This window comes from Mauremys mutica, chromosome 6, assembly GCF_020497125.1.
Source record: "Mauremys mutica isolate MM-2020 ecotype Southern chromosome 6, ASM2049712v1, whole genome shotgun sequence".
NCBI lineage: Eukaryota > Metazoa > Chordata > Testudines > Geoemydidae > Mauremys > Mauremys mutica.
This window is the reverse complement of record NC_059077.1, coordinates 76276039-76295684: the sequence shown is the minus strand read 5'-3', so window position 1 is coordinate 76295684 and position 19646 is coordinate 76276039. Positions and strand designations below refer to the sequence as shown.

Here is a 19646-nt window from a genome sequence, read left to right as displayed (position 1 = left end):
AGAATCTTTGAGAGCAGGCTTTGGTTTGGTGACTTTTTGTAGCAGGGAAACTGCTACAGGGGTTCAATATGTCCAGCAAACTGATAAATGTCTTAAATAGATAATTGTTCACTTATGTTCAAAATTAAACATTTCATTAGTCAATTTAATAGTTAACTTTATGTCCAAAGTTGGACACAGCCAGAATGTTAGCAAATAAAGATTAATGCTCTCTCCATGCAATTGTTTCTCTTCTCTCCTAACCCTTCCTTCATCCCGGCTTCTGATGAATCTGGTTGCTTTGATTACAATTTGTGTTATAAATTGGCACTTTGAAAATGAAAAAGCTTCATTACAAACATGAATTCATTAATCTTCATAACACACCAGCGAGTAGTTATTCTCGTTGGCCAGGCCTGGAAATGTTAAGTGACTTGGGCCGTGTCACAAAGGGAAGTGCATGACCACAGGTGTTCCTAGATCCCAGTTTATCCCTCCCCAGGCACTCCTCCTCTTCTTAGCCCTCTGGAGAATATTTATAGGAGCAATTCCACTGTGAAATTTAACACTATAAAAACAATACCTTCTTACTTAACAGACGTGCTTCCCTTAGTGTATTTAGTCATCTCTGTAACACACGTTTCTATTGCTTTATTTCTCTTAATGCTGCAGAACCACACAGGAAAAAATGGAGTAAACTGGATTCTCTTCTTTCTTGAGCATCATGCACAGAACTGTTTACTAGAGGCCAATTAGCTTGAATTCAGTGGAACTGCACAGATGCAACTTTAGGGCATAATTTAACTAGCAGAAGCTTTATTGCAAGTGATGATGCAATAAAAGAAAAAACCCAAATTGACTCTCGGAGGCCAGGCAGAGTTAAAGAAAAATATTCACTTGTTTTTACTGCAAGATTGGGTATTGAGAGACAATGACTGCAAAACCCCATGGCAGCATATGCACAGTTGCATTATAGAGCAGAACTGCACTACCAAGCTCTTTTTCTTGCACAGGTGTAAGAGATCAATCTCTTTAAAAAACATTTACATCCTCTTCCCACCCACCCATCCCACCCCGGTTTGTGTTACGTATTTGTTTTGTTTCTTTGCAGAATAGCCTGACGGCCCTTTCTGTCTTGCTTTTCCTTGCACATTTTTGCAACTAAACCCGCTAGCCAAACCAGCCCCTGAAAGGCTACAAAATGGATTTGTGTAAATAATACATTGATCTGTTTACAGGCCTGGCCCTTTTATTGCTTGCTCGGCGGAGATGGAGATGCTGCAGCAGCAGGTTTCAAGGCAGGGTTTGGTTTTCTGCCTTCTGGAGGCTTTGCCCTGGCGACTTCTCTCGGATGCACCTCGGCTCGCTGGCCACCAGGGGTCCCAGACACGCGCCGCTTCCCAGCCGCTCTTTGTCCTGCTGCTTCCCCCGCGAGTCCGCCTCCCCATCCCGCTCGGAGCCCGCGGCTGGAGCCGGGGGAGGGAGGCGGCGGTCGCTGCCGACTTGTACAAGTGGCCGCCAGTCAGGAAGCAGAGCCACGCCCCCGACTCCCTCCCCTGCCTCGCCGGCCGGGCTGCTCCAGCCCCCGCTGCTGTTCCACCTCGCTCGCTTAGCAGGTCAATGAATTGCCAGAGGCTTGAGGCTGAAGGACCTGGAGGAGCCCGGCTCTGGAGCCATCCTCGAATCCCTGCCTAGCAAACATGCGCCTCCGCACTCTCTCTGATTCCCCAGCCAGGAACGTAGCTGCTTGAGAAGTTGGAAAAACCAGAAGGACTCGCAGGGGCGTGTGAAGCAATCCGGAGCTACAAAAGGAGGGTGAGTGTGCACGGTGTGCAGCGAGCTGTGCTCCCACCTAGGCTGAGTTCTCGGTGGGCATGAAGTGTGTGCGTCTGTCCCTCGGGGTATAGGCTCTGTGAGCTCAGTTGTTCCAGAGTAAATCCTAGAGGATGGTAGAGCTCGCCCCTGTGAAAGGTGGCCCCCACTGAAACTTGGTGGGCAATACAAGCTGAAGTATTTTTTGAAATACTAATGCGTGAAAATGTCTGTTGGAGGTCTCTCTTTAAATGATCCATCTCTAAACCAACAATTACCTGTCTGTTTTCTTGGCTGCCCCTTTGCCCACGGGTAACTCAAAACAATGTAGTTCATATTCCAAGCCACAAGCAATGACAATATGGAGTACATTGGATTTTGATAAATAATAAAAATGTAAATAAAGTCGCAGCATGAAAATGAAGCTAATAACTTCTGTACAGATAATTATGTTTAATGAGGATTTTTAGCAGAGAGTTATATGTAGTAGGGACACATCCAAATACGTTAGACCAGGTAGGATTCTCTAATGACAGTCTAGTCTCCTAGGGAATTATTACAGTTTGCCTTTTGTAACTTACCAATTTAAAACAGCAACAACAATCAAGGAAACTATTTAAACACACAACTGTGAAACAAACAAATATATATTATAGCCACACACTACATATACATATGTACCCACACAAAACATGTACACACAACCATATGCTACAAACACAATTTATATATTTGTCATTGAAATGTACAAATAAAACTCATAATATTGCAACATTTGAAGTTGCAACACAAAATAAAAGCTACAGCACTCAAGGTTTAGTCTCATACTTGTGTATTTTTCTCCCCCTAGGATAGGGAGAGCTATGAATACAGTTTTTTATGGAAAAATATGGCTACAATATTCATACCTGTTTTCTGTTTATGATTTTGTGTGGGTCTACAGTATTTCTATGTTCATATGTGATATTATACATATGCACAGTGGTTCTGTTTTAGAATTCTTGTATAGTTTCTTGTTGACCGCAAGTTTCACTGTTCTTTTTAAATATAGAGATCATTATCTGTATATATGTCTGTGTGCATGAAAATTTGTTTTGTGTACATATCACATTAACTTCACAGGAGCATTATATAATACAAATGTGGTTTTTGGTTGTATGGGCATGAAAATGTGATAGAAAAGTCAGTCTTGAACTACCCCTGGACAGAGGGGAAAGGGGAGGCAAGCTAGTGATGTATATTGTGTGTGCTCTTCTCTCTGTGTGTGCATGCATCTGAGTCTGTCTGAGTCACGCTGTGTCCATGAACTTTACAAGCATTCAGTTCAATACCATTCAGTGCAGATTCCAGTTGCTGGTTTACAGCCAAGCAGCCAGCCAGCCACCCCACCTGTTAAAATATAACATGTCCATTCCAGTCAAAGCACTTGGAAAAGCAACAAAATAACAATAAGAAATAATGTGTTATCTTAACACAAGGCATGTGTATTAACTTCTGCCTTGATGTACCATAATGGAAAATGAAGTCTTTGAGTATAAGCCAAATTGCATTTTATTAGAGGCTTGAATTAGTGACTGGTCTGTTGTGGGTTTATTTGGGCAGAGAATTGAGAGTCCACATAAATGAAATATAATTTGACATATACACAACTTAATTTTTACTTGGATAAGAATGCTGTATCTATATCAAGATTGATTTCTACTTCTGGTTTTTCATAATATACTGATGTGTAATTTTAATTTTATTACCAGAAAAAATTGCAACAGAAATAAACAAGGGTTTATTAAAGTGACTGTTCCAGCAACTACAGTTAAGGCTTCTTCAGCAATTCCATTGCAAAATCACACACTTAAAAAATCACACACTTAAAAAATCACACACTTAAAAATACCCCACATATCCTGAGTCTCAGTGTAGCAACACTGTCCTTTTTTATGACTTAATCTTTATACAGTGTTTGAAGATGTAAAGGGCTATGTACGTGTTAAATATTGCTGTCTATGATATTTTAAAAAATAGTTTGATTTAAATTTCAACAAGTTTTAAATGTACCAGTTTAACACTCTCTTGCACTCACCTTTAAAAATGGTTTAGACGTTTAAAAAAAAGTTAAGGGAAAATAGTTTGGCAAACAGTAACTACAGCACACGCTGAAATCTTACCACTTCAAGAATCCCTAAGCTGTGTAAAGCAAGAGCTATCTAAGGCTATGTGTACACTGCACTTTTGTTGGTAAAACTTTTGTCGGTCAGGGGTGTGAAAACCCCCCCACCTCTGATTGACAAAAGTTTTACCCACAAAAAGCACTGGTGTAGCCAGCACATCTACTGACCAAGATACCACCCCTCATTGCGGGTGGTTTATTTTGTCGGTGGGAGAGCACTTTCCTGCCGACAAAGAGTGGCTCCACTGTGTACCTTCCAGCAGCACAGCTGTGCTGCTTTAAGGTGCGCAGTGGAGGCATAGCCTTACGAGAAGCAGAGTTGTAACTTTTTTCATGAGGCTATTTAAGGCCTAGCTAATGCCCATGGAAGTAGGTAGAAAGACACCCACTCATATCAGTGGGCTTTGGATCAGGCTGTTAATACACTTAGAATACCAGAACCCACCTAGTTCTGGTATTCTAAGTGTATTTAATCCTGTAAAGAGACTGATATGGACAAATTCCTGCACTTGTTGCTGATTCTCACTGATTTCATTGGGGCTTTGTGTTTGATGCAAGGGGTCTGACTGCACTGAGCTTGTTGCAGGATCGGGGTCTGCCTAATCTAAATGTACTTGTGCGATAAACAGGATTAGTTTTTGAGATGCCATTACATCTCAATTGGACACTTTAAATAGTATTAGCCATTATACAACTTGTAGTGGCTTAGTGTTCAGAAAGTTGTCCGTTACAGTCTGTCACATAGCTCAAGCAATCCACTTGTAACTATTCTTTTCATGCGTCTGACGAAGTGGGTATTCACCCACGAAAGCTTATGCTCCAATACATTTGTTAGCCTATAAGGTGTCACAGGACTCCCTGTTGCTTTTTACAGATCCAGACTAACACAGCTACCCCTCTGATACATGAAAAGAGTAAGTGGCTATTTTAGCAAAAGTCAAAATAATATGGATGGATGATAAGTCTTTAAACTCCCAAGTGATGGACTTCACTGACCTCAGTGGAGTAGTTTGGAGTTAATTTAGGCAATACCCACTTTAACTCCATTAGGGCCCAGTTCTGCAAGATGTGGATTCAAAAATCCATCTACTTTAAGGCCAGAAGGGACCATTGTTATCATCTAGTCTGACATCCTGCATAACTGAGGGCACAGAGTTTTACCCAGTAATTTCTGCACTGGGCTCATAACTTCTGTTTAAGGAGTGCCCTCACTTGCCTCTCATGTCAGTGGGAATTAAAGGGTGCTCAGAATCACACCGTTCTTTTGCAGGTTTGAGCACTAAATGAGTATTAAAAATCCACTCTTTGAGAGACCTGTCATTCAATCAGAGCTGTTCTGGCATATCATAACTGTGCATATAACTCTCATTAAAATGTATGAACAAAGTCACACTTCTTGTGGGATGTACACTGGAGAGAGCCTCCTGCTTCCACCTCAGGAATGAGGACCAAAGCCTAGGACTGCCAGGAAGGGAAAGAAGTGACTCCTGGAACTGGGATAGGAGGACTCCGCTCTTAGAGCACTGTCCCAATCCACAATTCTGAAATGGCACCCAGCTGCCTGCCTTTGATTTTCATGCCACTCCTTCCACTCTTGTTGAATTCTGCCCATCACTGAGTATCAGTAAGATTCTGGGGGTCTTTCTGTCTTCTCATGGCTGGTACTTTTGGAAGTAGGAGGGGAAAACACCTTGGGCCTGATTGTGATCTCACACATGTGTAAAACTGGTAAAAGTCTATGGCATTACTCTTGATTTGCTTCAGGAGAGAGGAGAATCAGGATCCTTGTATTTCATGGTTTCTGCCACAGATATTGTCACAGCCCCAGCCATCAACTGGGAAAAGAAAGCTGAGGCTGTAAAATAAAATTGACTATACAATTGTACCTCAAGGCAAACATTTTCTGTAGTGGCCTCTGCTTCTGGGTGCCTAACCCCAGACTCCAGTTAAATTCAGTGGTGTGAATGCGCAACACCTTTGAAAATTAGGCTCATGGTGTCTCCAGTTTGCTGCGCCACCCTAGTGCATCATGGGAGATGTAGTCCTGCCCAGCTGCTGAGCACATGGGGAGAATGAAGACATGAGGAACTTGAAACTACAAATCTCATGATGCACTGCAAGGCTCAGACAGACACAGCAATTAAAGTTGCTCTGAAACTAAAGGTTTTGTTCCAGGTCAACAAACAACTGAAATGTTTCAATTTGGGACTATCAAAACATTTAGTTGCAGTGAAAACTGTTTTGACATTTCCTAGATGAATTTTTTTTTAACATTTCATTCCACCCAAAATTTCAATATCAAGAAAACAGATGTCAAAATATTGGAATGCCCTATGAAATGGAAACTTCAGGTTTTGATTCTCTCTAGAATTAACATATCAGAGCTGGGGAAAAGAAATTCTCAAGTCTTATGCAAGAAACAGGATATTTTTAAAAATAGTTAGACTGCCACCAAGCAAGCCAGTATATTTTTATGCTAAGTGCCTGCCCTATTGCACTCATTTGTTCTGATGAATTCAGTGGGACTACACAAATACTTAAAGCTAAGCATGTGCTTAAGTGCTGTGCTGGCTTGAGGCCTTAATCTTTGATGTTGCAGTAAAAAGGGAGATTGGATTGGAACTGAAAAAAAAATCAGTGTTTTCAAGTCAATAAATAGATGGCATTATATAATTATAACTGATAATTAACTATGGTTAACTAAGAGTGCCATGTATGTAGCTTAACGAACAATGATGTGAGAGCCACTAGCCCTTTTTCCGTCACCTGTTACTTTACACTTGTATGCATTTAAGTTCAGTAAGAAAAGCAAAGGAGGATTGTGGGTGCTAGTCTGCAGGAAAAGTACAGCAGATGGAAAATTTAATACAAAGAAGGTGAGAAATAACTAATAAAATGTCAGCTGAAGTAACAAGATGCATGTGGGTGTGTGCTAGGCTGTAATTCATTGGTACATGTTCTACTTCATATTGTAAATACATACGTATATTTTTCTTCTGTGTTTTGGGGGTAACTAGCTGAACAATGTCTAAGAAGCAGCAACAGAACTACATCCTGTCGACTTTTAGAATTAAGGGAAAACTCAATGGTAACAATCCAGATCGATGTTCCTCTGCTATACTCGCATTCTTTTTCCTGCCTCATAATTTTTGTTTCTATTTTTAAAATACATATGTTTATGAAGTTTGCTACAATGAGTCTCCTGGGTTTACTCTCTTGGTTGGAGCCATCTTTAGAGTAATACGTCCTCAGATCGCCATTGATCTAATGATGTACCTATTACTCGCTATTCAGATATTGGCAAGAAATAGAGTAAGATTCTAAATGTTTGCATCAAAAGGGCTAGGGGAAACTAGTTATATTATATCTAATCTTTGCACGCAAGCAACCATATTTTCAAGTATATATGTACTTTCTAAAGATGAAATGTATATCTTAGAAAGAGTTTGATTATATCTGCTGCAGGAAAGGGAGAAGTAGTAATGTATATGAATTCCAAACCTGGATTCCAAAGTGTATTGAAGGAAAGAGAGTAGACTTCGTACTGGTCTTCATACCACCACTTTTTAATAGCAAAATGCCTGATTTTTTTCCAAAATATTCAGCCTTTCCTCCCCCTGCAAAAAACAAACAAACAATTAAAAAAACCCAAACACTTTTTCAAAAGAGCTCTGCTCCCATTTATGTACCTACATGAAGTAGCCAGATTTTTTTAATAGTGTTCAGTTCCCAATGGAAAAAACACAATATTCAGTGAGAGGTAAGAATGAAATAAGCAATGTGGTGAGGTCAGTTTTCAAAGTGAAAGTTTTGTAGGCCTCTTTATTAAATGTAAATGTGAATCGAGGTGGTTGCATGCTATTTGAACCTCTTCTTTATTTCCTGATCCATTAATAGATTCTGGGTTAGAGTGATAAGGTGGGAGGTTCTAGTAGGATGGATTTTCTTCTCTCTTGCCTGTTTTTGTTTGCCCTCCATTCCCTTGACCCCACGGTCCCTTTTTCACTTTTCTCCTGCTCCTCCCTTGTTCCTTTTTCTGCATGGTTATCATTCTAGTCTCATTTCCCTCTTTTACCCCCTCTCCCCCTTGCTTTCCCTTTTCCTTTTTTCCTTACTCTGTTCCCTCTAGTTTTCTGCAACACTTGTTGGTCTTAATCAGTTTTCTCATCACTCTAGCCCTCTGTTAGGTTTTACATCTCACTCCCATCACTTACTAGCAGGACACTCGTGACTCTACTAAAGCCCCTTGCTAAATTACCTCCAGTGCATAGTTAATCTTGGTCTCTAGCTGCATATGAAATATTTAAAGCTAATAAAGCACTGTCAGTGTTAATAAAGAAAAAGACTCCAGCCCCACAACATAGACTATATCCCTTCTACTCTGCAATCACCCCCACCTCATGCAAAGGGATTGGCCTTGAACGGAAACCCGAAGGTCAGCACCCAGGATCTGTCTAAGCAGTGAGAGGGAAGTAAATTTTAGAGCCAATGATCTACCATTGAGAATGCCTGGCCTCCTGATTGTGGTTTATGGTGGCACATAGGAAAAAGGGAAGTGGGGGCCCCTCAGGTAGCCTTGACCCAAACCATTTAGGACTTTATAGATCACTGTCAGCTCATTTATTGCACTTGGAAACAAGTCACGAATGCAAATAGGAAATCAGTACAATTTTTGGAGAGGTATTGTAATACACTTTCTGTGGCCACCACTACCAAGCTGTATTCTGCAGCATCAAAAGTCTTTAAAGGTAGTTCCATGTAGGGTGCACTGCATCAGCCCAATCTGGAGGTTACAGAATGTTAAATTGCTATAGCTAGGTCCACATCAGAGAAAAGTAGTTGCAAGCACCTTACTAGACCTAGATGAAGTGAGGCACTCTTAGCCACCTCCTGGGAAAACAGGAGTAGCTGGGATCCAAAATTCCTATAGGATCATGTAGGACAGTGGTTCTCAAACTTTTGTACTGGTAACCCCTTTCACATAGCAAGCCTCTGAGTGCGAACCCCCCTAATAAATTAAGAACACTTTTTTATATATTTAACACCATTATAAATGCTGGAGGCAAAGCGGGATTTGGGGTGGAGGCTGAAAGCCCGTGACCCCGCAGGTGATAACCCCCTGGGAGTCCCAACCCCCAGTTTGAGAACCCCTGGTCTAGGGAAAACCCCATCAGTGCCAGAGAGAGGGACAAATTAATTCTCTTAGTTAGTCTATGAGCTGGACTACAGAGTTCGGGCCATCTCTCTTTACCCACAATATAACCCCCACTGATGTGAATAGAATTTTTGTGCAAACCTTGTTTCTCTTATGTCCCCTGTCCCACTTTATTTCTGCACAGCTGTCTTTCTTAATCATTTTCTCCTTTCAGCAGTGTGATACTTTGTAAGTCTTTATTATATATAAACAATAACATACAGAGGCCCAGTAGGAGCAAGCACTGTTGTGCTAGATACTGTGAACTCATCTGAGGAGGCAGTCCATGCCCCTCGGAGTTTCCAGTTGAAAAAGATAAGTGCCACATGGAGAGGAGAAAAACACCACACAGTCATTACAGTTACCAGGTGTCATGGTACAGATGGGACTTGGAGAGGGGTAATGGCTTTATGGGGCGGGGAGCACATCTCATATGTAACAGACAGCATGGAAAAAGTCAGAAATACTTTTGTGAGAAACTGACATGGGTAGATGAAACTGGTGTAGTAGAGGATACAGTAGCACCTCAGAGTTAGGAACATCACAGTTACGAACTGAGTGGTCAACCACGCATCTAATTTGGAACCAGAAGCACTGTACACAATCAGGCAGCAACAGAGGTTTTTTTTTTTTTTTAAAGGCAAATACAGTACAGTACTGGGTTAAATGGGAATGGAGCTTGTTCATAACTCTGAGGTTCTACTATACTATTATGACAACAGCAGACTTAGGTCCTCCTTTGGTCTCTTCTCCTGATAGCTATTTTTTGCAAGGATTGGACCAATTTGCTGTTTTGTGGTAATTTGATTTCCTAATCCCATGGCCGTCTGTCAATCTCAGTTGCATTCTCTCTGAGCTTCCCTCTCATATCATTGAGGCAAGTGAACAGTTAGCCAACATCACCCTCTAGGAACTCTAACACCAGTACTCTAGACTGAATGTCCCCTCCCCCCCATGTATTCTAGCCAAGTATTCAAACAAGTCTCTTAACTAACTGTTTCCAAGACAGCTGACAGATTTAAGAGACTCCAGTATTCAGTGAGCAACTCACATCGTGTTTAGAGCACTAGGTGATGTGTCCATATCATGCTGTGTCACTTAGAGGCAAGTTTACCTATTATTGAATGAGCTGGAAATTTTCTCCCATGTTCATCTCGTATATTACAATCTAGTCTCCTCCAGTACATTTAGAGCCAGAATGAGTGAAACTGGACTAAGTCAAAGAGACGTTCATTTGTCCCCTCTTAAATTGGATCGGTCCCACCCAAAGTTGGATGTCCAGTCTGAATCTAATTGCTCTTAGCCACGAAACAAACATATCTCAGCGCAAAAACCATTCAGCTCTGCTTCCAGGCTATACACCTTCAGAATTCACTCTGGTGACAAAGACACTTGATCAACACAACCTTGACCTTGGGATACGGGGCACCATGGAGTGGGATTATTGTTTGAGAGCCTGGGTTTTGAGTTTCTTGTGGTGATGAGTATGGAGAGAGAAGGATATTTAAAAAAGAAAACAATCACAAAACCCACAATTTTTTTTAAACATGTAAACTACCTGTTCCGCAAATAAAAGGTATAATCCCCCCCCCCATTAATCTAGTATCTGAGCACTCACAATCTTTAATGTATGATTTTCTGTCCACAACTATTGCTATCTTTGCCTCTAAGCATATAGAAAAAGGAGAGTGAGGATTGGCATTCTGTTTGCAGGATTTGAGAGTAGACTTGACATCATGGGAGTAGCATGAAGAAAATTCCCACATCAGTGGCAAATAGCTTAGTACTTAGAGCACTGTTCCAGGCCCTATACCAATGCCAATAAATTTTGTTTAAGTTTAACTTTGCTGTGGTATTGTAGCTTTGCTGCTGCCAGGCAATTTATTATAAACCATTTCTGAACTTTTAAATACAGACCACAGTTACATAAACGTTAATAAATACATATGTTATTGCAAACTCCTATTTAGCTGGGCACTGGATGTATTTCCTTTCTTGTAATTGCTGATTACCAACATATGTGTCTCCCAAATCTCAGCTTTCTCCTCTTGAAGTCAGACAGTTTGATTTCACCTATGTCACAAGCTAGCATTATCATCTCACACTCTCTTGCCCAGCTGTGAAATATAATGCCTGACATTGAATTCTAGCATCCCTGAAGAAAGCAGACAGGAGGAGTGCACCAGTCATCAAATATATTCCTAATTACACCCAAATATTTTGATAATCAGCACTGAATGGGAAAGAGAACAAGGATACGTGAAAGAGGCTATGGTACTGTATGTACTAAGGAGCTAAAGCAGGGGTGGGGAAACTACGGCATGCGCGCCATGTCTGGCCCATCAGACTGTTTAATCTGGCCCTCAAGCTCCAGCCAGGGAGCAGGGTCGGGGCTCGGCCTGCTCCACGCATGTTGTGGCTCCACATGGCTCCTGGAAGCAGCGGCATATCCCCCTTGAGCACGTAAGGGCAGCCGGGGGCTCCACACGCTGCCCCTGCCCTAGTGCTGGCTCTGCGGCTCCCATTGTCCGGGAACTGCGGCCAATGGGAACTACCGGGGTGGCACCTGCAGATGAGGCAGTGCACAGAGCTGCCTGGCCGGCGCCGCGCCTCCACCTAGGAGCTGGAGGGGGGATATGCTGCTGCTTCTGGGAGCTGTTTGAGGTAAGCGCCGCCTAGAGCCTGCACTCCTGACTTCCTCTTAATCATGTCAAGTACAGAGGAGTTCAGATCATACAAAGCAACAAACACAAAATGCATGTTCCTGCCTCAGTTTCCTCACCAATCCAGGGCACCCTTGGGGCTGGGATCTGAGTCCCTTGGGTTATCCCGAGTACTGGGGCCATCTGAGCTCAGGAAAGTGGTCAGGGCTTCCCTGGCCTATGAAGCTACTGCAGGCTGGGTGACCTCTCCCTGCTTGAGCCCCTCAGCCAGCTTCTGTGACCCTGCTCTCTCTTTTGCCCTACACTTCCTTTTCCTATCTGGTTCCCCCTATTTCTCTGTTTCTTTATTGCAACCCTACTTGGTCTCTCTTATTCTCCTCCTGGTAAGTTTCCACTGCTCATAACTTCCCCTCTCCCTCCAGAGGAACCAACTTTTTTAGCATAACATTTGTGAGGTCTAAATACAGTTGTTAACTGTTAATATTTCCTGTTGTCCCTGTCTGGTGTATCTGCTCTAGGGCCAGACACATACATATAGACACAGATGATAAAGCCGTTTTTCAAAATACAGCTTCGCAATGTCAGTCAGAATTCAAAAGTTGTACTGATAGCTTCAATTCATCACATTGTCATGTGGTTACATGAATAAATACCAATAATGTTAAGCTTATTGCTCACTTGTAATGTTCTGTTTTTCTAATATCTTAATTAGGGCTGAACAATTGAATCTAGCAGTAATGCTAAAAGAGCTGTTCTATAAATTGAGGGTAAGAAGCTAACATTATTTTCTAAGCGTAGAGGTCATATTCCTCACAAGTTATTCTTCTGGAAATATCTTTTTTTCTTAGAAGGATAAGCTGATTTCTTACTTAATTATTCTACAAAAACTAGGAGCCTAAAATCAGTTTTAATAATGGACGAGCAAATATGTTTTTCCAAAACCCTGACAGAAATTGAGTCGTCTTGTTCCCACTCACCCTCCTGGGTGAGTTGCCAAAAAGGGCTGTACAGACTACTGGCAGTGTCTTACCCATGTCAGTCAGGGCACCCCCGATGGGAGTGCTTAGTGAACCACCCTCTTCTTCATTAAAAGCAGACCTCTCAGTGACCTCAATAGAAGTGGGATAAGACCTTCAACTTCTGAGAGATGCAGTGTTCAAATGCCCATAGTTAGTTTATATAATGAGAGACATCATGTTGTTTTATTTTATTTCAAAATACACGTCTACCTCGATATAACGCTGTCCTTGGGAGCCAAAAAAATCTTACCGCATTATAGGTGAAACTGTGTTATATTGAACTTGCTTTGATCCACTGGAGTGCGCAGCACCACCCCCACCCCCCCGGAGCACTGCTTTACCGCATTATATCCAAATTCATGTTATATCAGGTGGCGTTATATTGAGGTAGTGGTGTACCTTAAATATTTTATTGTATATTCATGTCATATTAGAGGCAGTTCAATAAAAGGCTATTAGAACACAGTTTTCTTTGTATACATTTCCTGGGGAGAGTTCACTACCATTAATACTTGTAACATACACAGATTTAAAATATAGTTTCCTATATTCCTGTTGAATGACATTGGAAAAGACATATAGACATCAGAGAAGTGGTTAAAAACAATTTGTTTTTGCTAAAGATGGCTTCAGCTTGCACATTTTTTGTGTGTGTGTGTGTATATATATGTATATTATATATATATATGGGTGTGTGTGTGTAGATATATGGGTGTGTATGTATATGTGTATATATGGGTGAATGCAGTAAGAGAGCTGCATATGGTTCAACAGAGAAAAATTCTCCCAAGGCTATGTTGATGGTAAACAGCATGAGTGTATAGAAAATGTATAGCAGAAGCAGTTGCAATTAGAAAGAATCCATAATAGTTACACATGCATAGCTGAAATACTTCTCAAGTAATATGAGTGAGGCTCTTCTGGTACAGCCGGAGCTGGGCATGTGCTTTTCTGTGTGTGAATACTGTGCTTTGTAAGCTCCTTTATGATTCACAAAAGCAGCTGCTTTAGAGCTGGAGTGGCTGTAGAGTTTTTGCAATTCATTTAATAGGTATATGGCAGGCTGCTTCCATCTGTTTTGAAGATTTGGGAGAGTTGAGGGATTTACTTGTTCACCAGTGGCAGTGACAAGGAAGTACACAGTGTTGTTCATTCAGAGTGAAGTAGTCCTTTCTCGACTCATTTAAGGACTGGATCAAAGCTAGCAAGAATACCTACTAAAGTCTACTCAAAGTTGGCTTTAGTTGGGCAATCAGTATAAATTTTGTAAAGTCTTCAGAAAAGGTAGCTCTTGCTCAACTTTGCATTAAAAATGTTGAAGACGATTCCTAAGCTAGACTTCTCCACTAATAGTAATAGTTCAGATGTTCGCACTCAATACAAAGTTTTTTCATTCCAGTGATTAAGTTAAAAAAAAAGTAGTTTTTTTAGGGTCTTCGTTTCGATTTTCAGTAACTGCTAAATGTGTGTTTTACGTTTTTGTCTCTTGGTATAATGTTTTTGCTACCTATTCCACCTTTCCTGCGGCCGCCGCGCTCCCCGTAGCAATCCTGCACCACCGCTGCTCTGTCCTCCCGGCTGCAGCGCCGTGCTGTGCGTTAGGAATCAGGAAGTTTTCAGTGACTGCACAATAGCTAATCTATACCTGTACACCGTGCTTGTAATGTATTGTATCCATCACATGTCATTTTAAACCCACTATTTAAGTGAAAATAAATAGCAGAGATATGATCTTCTCAGAGTGTCAACTTGGTTTTCAGCTTTGGGATAACATTCCTTATAGAAAAATCTTCTAGAATGTAATGGGAATGAAACTAATAGGGTTCTACAGTACTGTAAAAATCTAAACTGGAAAAGAGACAAGGAGATCTTCCTTTCTACAATGGGTTTTGTTTGTTTTTGGCTGGCATTTTGTTTTAAACCAAACAGAATTGTTTCAAAGAGTTATGGTTCTGTATTATATTTTATAGGATTTTACATTATTTCTCCCTTATGGATTAGTAAATGTAAACAAACAAACAAAAAAAAAGGAAATAATGAGAGAGTGAGTGTGTGATTACTGAGAATCATTTATAACCACATATAAAGTTTCAGTAATGCAAAAGCAAAACACTTCTTTCATAAAGACGCCTGTATCTTGGATTCAGAGTTAGCTAACATTTGTCAGAACACTTTTCTGGCAAAGAGTAATCGAATATGGAATGCAGTTTTCAAGTTTCAGATTTGAGCTTTGAAAAATCCCATGTTCGACTTGAACAAGGAAGTCACTCTTAATGGTGTAACACAAGACAGGAAATGTCACAGTTAAGATTAGAAGCCAAACTGATACATCTTGCCACCCTCTACTCTACTGTCCATTGTGAGTAACTGAAAGACTCCATGGACTGAGTTTCTCACAGTGTTAGCAAGATCACCCTTTCAGTCCATCATCCCCGGTTGTGTCTAGACAACTCAATTCCTCAATCAGAAAATGTAAGTCATCCTGGCTTGTTCACTGCCAAGGTCTTAAAATCTTAGTTAGACAGCAATATTTTCATTGTGTTGTACAGGAACAATTGCCTGTACAAAAATTACTTACAGATATTATATAAGATGGAGAGGGATGGGCTAGTGGTATGAGCAGAAGAGTTAGAGAATCCAAGGTTCTGTAATCAGCTCTGACATCAGCTCTCCTTGTGGCTTTGGGTAAGTCACTTCATCTCTCTGCCTCTGTTTACCTATCTTTAAAATAGGGACAATAAAACTGAGCTACCTCAGAATACTGTCAGGATGTATTAGTAAGTGCTGTGAAGTGCTTAGGAGATGAAAGGCGTTGTATAAGTGCACAGTATTATCATCTGAAATCATTGCTATACCCTTTAGAAATGTAATTCCTACTTAACGAATACTCTACAGAATCAGTGGCTTTATGTTACTGTTGATGGAAAAACACTTATTTGCATGAAACAGAATAAAATATTTTCCAATTTAGCTACCTTTACTGACCATATTGACTCAGATGGCCCAGCATATTGGTTTTTGTATCTTACTGACACATTGTTTTATTGCAATGTTTCCTGTTCCCTCCTGAATGTGCAGCCCAAGTGTAATAATGAATTCCAGTGTTTTGAATATAAACAGTTCCTTGTCACTGTTTAATGATTGTATCCCCCTGACTATTGACCAGATTTCTCTCTCTCTCTCTCTCTCCTTTTTTTAAAGAAGATGTGTGACCCTTGGAAATAAAATGTGCTAAAAATGGTGTTTAAATTTTCACTTATCATGGATTGTAAGTTGGCCTGTGTGTCAGAGAGAAAGGAAAAAGCATACAGTTCTGTGGAAGTGTATCTCCAAATTTTTACAGGAATGCCGAAAAGAAACCGAGAAATGTGCATCTTGAAAGACTTGTTATTAAGAAAAACCAAAATAAACATGAATCTTGTAACTGCTAAGCAAAATGCTGGAGCAAAACAGAGCTTTTCTGAATCTGATCTGCTTCTAATACCACATTTACTGGTGCCAGACTGAGGCTTACTTTGGATACCGATAGAAACCATCTCCTCGTGCTAGATGAAGCAGTTGAATACATGCCCAAAAAGCCCGGGGTTATTTGGATGAGTAGATGGAGGCATGCAGTGATGATTGAATTTGAATCTGTTATGAGAGCAAGTATTCATTCACTCACTAAACAAAGTCCTGAACAGAAATAACCTAAGCTCATAAATGTAGGGTACTCTGCACAGCTGGTTTGGTAGCTGTTGCAGTAACTTACAGAAATTTCTAGGCTCCCATTTTCAGAGGTAGTTATATGGATTAAATGCTTTATTCTCTTATATCCTTTTTAAAGAAGCTTTTAGAGGACATTTTACTAGTAGGAAAGCTTCCTGGGGCAAGTGACCTCATAGTTAACTTTCAAATCCATAATCTTATAAGATTAAACACATAACCAGATTTCCTCTCCCACCCCGCCCGACCTCCAACTCAGCCCGATCCTTTTTTTTATGGTTGAATTAAAAAAAAGAAAGTGGGCTGAGTTCTCACAGAAACCAGCATGGCATTAGACTCTGGTATAGATCACAGAGAGGCAGTGATGTTTTACTTCTCATTTGCCTTGAAGACTTTTTAGCACACAAGTTTTTTTTGGAGGAAAATAGGAAGGGTGGGGCTGGCACTGCTCTCATTTGTATGCTATTATTGTACTGTACCTTTCCACTGCCCTGAGTTTGTATGCTGCCTTGCCACATTCTCTCTGATGCTATGCAAAAGAATTGGAGAATTCATTATGGGGGGTAATGTGATTGGTCTTCTGGGAGGATATCCGTTTCTGTGCCCTTCAGCATCCTTTGCTACGTGGTGCAGGGAACAGCATTGATGTAGTTTAATTTGAAGAAAAGAAAAATCATTGTGAACCACCCTCAAACCTGATAATAAAATGAAACCGCTCAGGAGTGAAACAGTGCAAAAAGCACACCTGAAATGCTGTCTCCACTGGCATCAGCAGCAAGATTCATTGACTTGAGTGGGGCCAAGATTTCATCCTTCGAAAGAGCTTTATTACTTTCAACAAGTAAAAACAGAGTTACTTAACAAATAGCTAAAAAGCCTGTTTGTTCTGTGAGAATGAAATAAATGAGTGACTAATAGTTGCACAGATTAGTTAATATTTGTTCTGGCCTACATAGTGTAAATAAGGGTTTCCTAATCCATAATATCAATGGTTGCCCTAGCGTGCCTATTAATATCTAATGTCTACATATAATGTAGCTATTTGAAATAACTGTGGTTATTTAAGTATTTTATCCACTTGTATTTTGGGGTTTCCTTTTATGAACGATAGTACAAATATGCCTGTCATACTCACATTTTTATCAGCCATAAGTGATATAAAAGTTGCTACATAGGAGTAACTAATTCCATCTGTAACTTATGCTGTAACTTTTCTTTAAACTACACTAGTGCTGTCATTTCAAACTTTTACAACAGGGAAATATTTCTTTAATAGCTGATTAGTTGTTTTTGACCTCCCACAGCCTCTGACATTGTCCCCAGTCATAAAAACAGACAGTTGCTGTTGTTGGCTGGAGGTATTTAGTGTTGGAAAAATCTGTGCCACAATGGATGAAGGTGACAAAGTAGGAAAAGCTGTTAAAATGATGGAACAGGCTCTGCTCCCTCAGGGAAGGCAATGGTTAGAAATTTGAACACTTTTGCACTTCTGGCTTTCGGTTTGTGCTAAGATGAGGGATTCTAAATCAGATCAGAGTATTTGGAAGTAGGGCATCTCCCAATACCAGACTTCCAACCTCAGCACCACCAAAGATGAATGGAAATAATTCCAATAATCCATCCACAAACCCTGTTCATATTTTCATATTTGTAGAAGCTTATTTTGGGCAACACTTTACCACACTGCTTTTCACATACATACCTCTGCTCAAGTAGTCCCCAAAGATCTACATGGGAGACATGAAACTTCTTTTCTCCCACTCTTGATGCCTTCAGCCTCTCTCCCAGTCCCTTTCTAGTCCTGTTAGCAACTCTGTTTCAGTTTCTTTCCACCCTCCACCCCTGACCTCTCCATAGCATCACCTCACCAGTGTAACTGCCTCAGTTTACCCAACAGTTCTCTCTTTACATCCAGCAGTTTCAGTGCTTTTGACCTTCCAGCCAAAGCAAAAGTTCATGTGTCCTCAGGTTAAACAGAAATCCCAAAACAAAGAACATCCTTGGCCATTGCCAGAACACAGTCTCCTAGGCTAAGCAGTCCCTCAGTCCTTCCCTCTTCCTGCAGGAGATTTTTCTCACCAGTCACCACCACTAGGTGGGATCATCAGGGAGCTCCAGCCCTCCCTGTATTCGGGGCTGGAGCTCTGGGACCCTAAACCATGGGTCACAGTAGGTCCTAAAGACAAGACTAGTTTCATAATTCACCGGGCCAGTCCCTACTACTGCATGTCAGAATCTTCACTCTTCTCCACAGCTCACCAGTTATCTCTTCACCATCTCTTACCCTCAGGGCTCCTTCTTTTCTCACCCATCTCTAAGTCTCTTCATCATAGTCCCTCCTGGGCTGCCTTCCCAGCTCCCTTGGTGAAGAGCCTCTTTCCAGGTCTTACCCTCTCCCTGGTCTCTACCAAATTGAGTATGGAGTTAGTATTATCTAGTATTTCAGTCACCCAGTCCTAGTTACATGTTCCCTGGAGTTCATCTCCCATCAGTGTCACCAAACTGCATTACACAGAATGCCCATCTCTCTGACACTTCCGGATGTGACATTCCGCTCTGGTGTTATCCAGACCAGTGATCTACTAGGTCACTCCAATCCTTGACTCTGGGAGCCAGCCTTACCCTGCTCTGCTGTGAGAACCCTCGCTCTCGGGCTGCTCATGCACAGCATCTGGCATGTAAGCCGCTCCCGGCTAGTTGCAACCAGACGACACAAGCCAATATCTCCAGTCTCAGATACAACACAAGGAACCTCCGTCTTGCAGTGTCCAGTTATGCTTGCTGGATGCTGCAAGTTTATATGAGTTTGTCAATTTAACAAAGAAATTGATATGTACCATGCTTGTTATCCCAAGGGAAGTCTCTGACACGCTTCACACCAAACACACTGCTTCAGGTAGAATGAACAAACAAATTTATTAACCATAAAAGATAGATTTTAAGTGATTCAGCCAGGCTCTCCCGTTTGTTCAGCACTTCAGTCACTTCATGGTGATGTCTGTAGATGGAGGCGGAAGAGAGAGAGAGCGCGCACAGCAAATGTCTCCCTTTTATCATGTTCTTTCTTCCCTCTTGGCTTTGTCCCCGCCCCCTTCAGAGTCAGGTGAGCA

General features: G+C 41.1%; 1 protein-coding gene across 3 annotated transcripts in view; it reads left to right on the top strand.

Annotated features, from left to right (window-relative positions):
• Window positions 1-1268: 1268 nt before the first annotated feature.
• The window catches only part of MARCHF3 (membrane associated ring-CH-type finger 3), a 108220-nt gene continuing 89842 nt past the window's right edge, over window positions 1269-19646 (top strand). For 2 of the 3 annotated variants that reach the window (XM_045022205.1, XM_045022206.1), the window contains exon 1: window positions 1269-1794. The gene's annotated coding sequence lies outside the window, so the exon portion shown is untranslated. The remainder of the gene's footprint in view (window positions 1795-19646) is intronic. The other variant, XM_045022204.1, reaches the window with a different exon arrangement.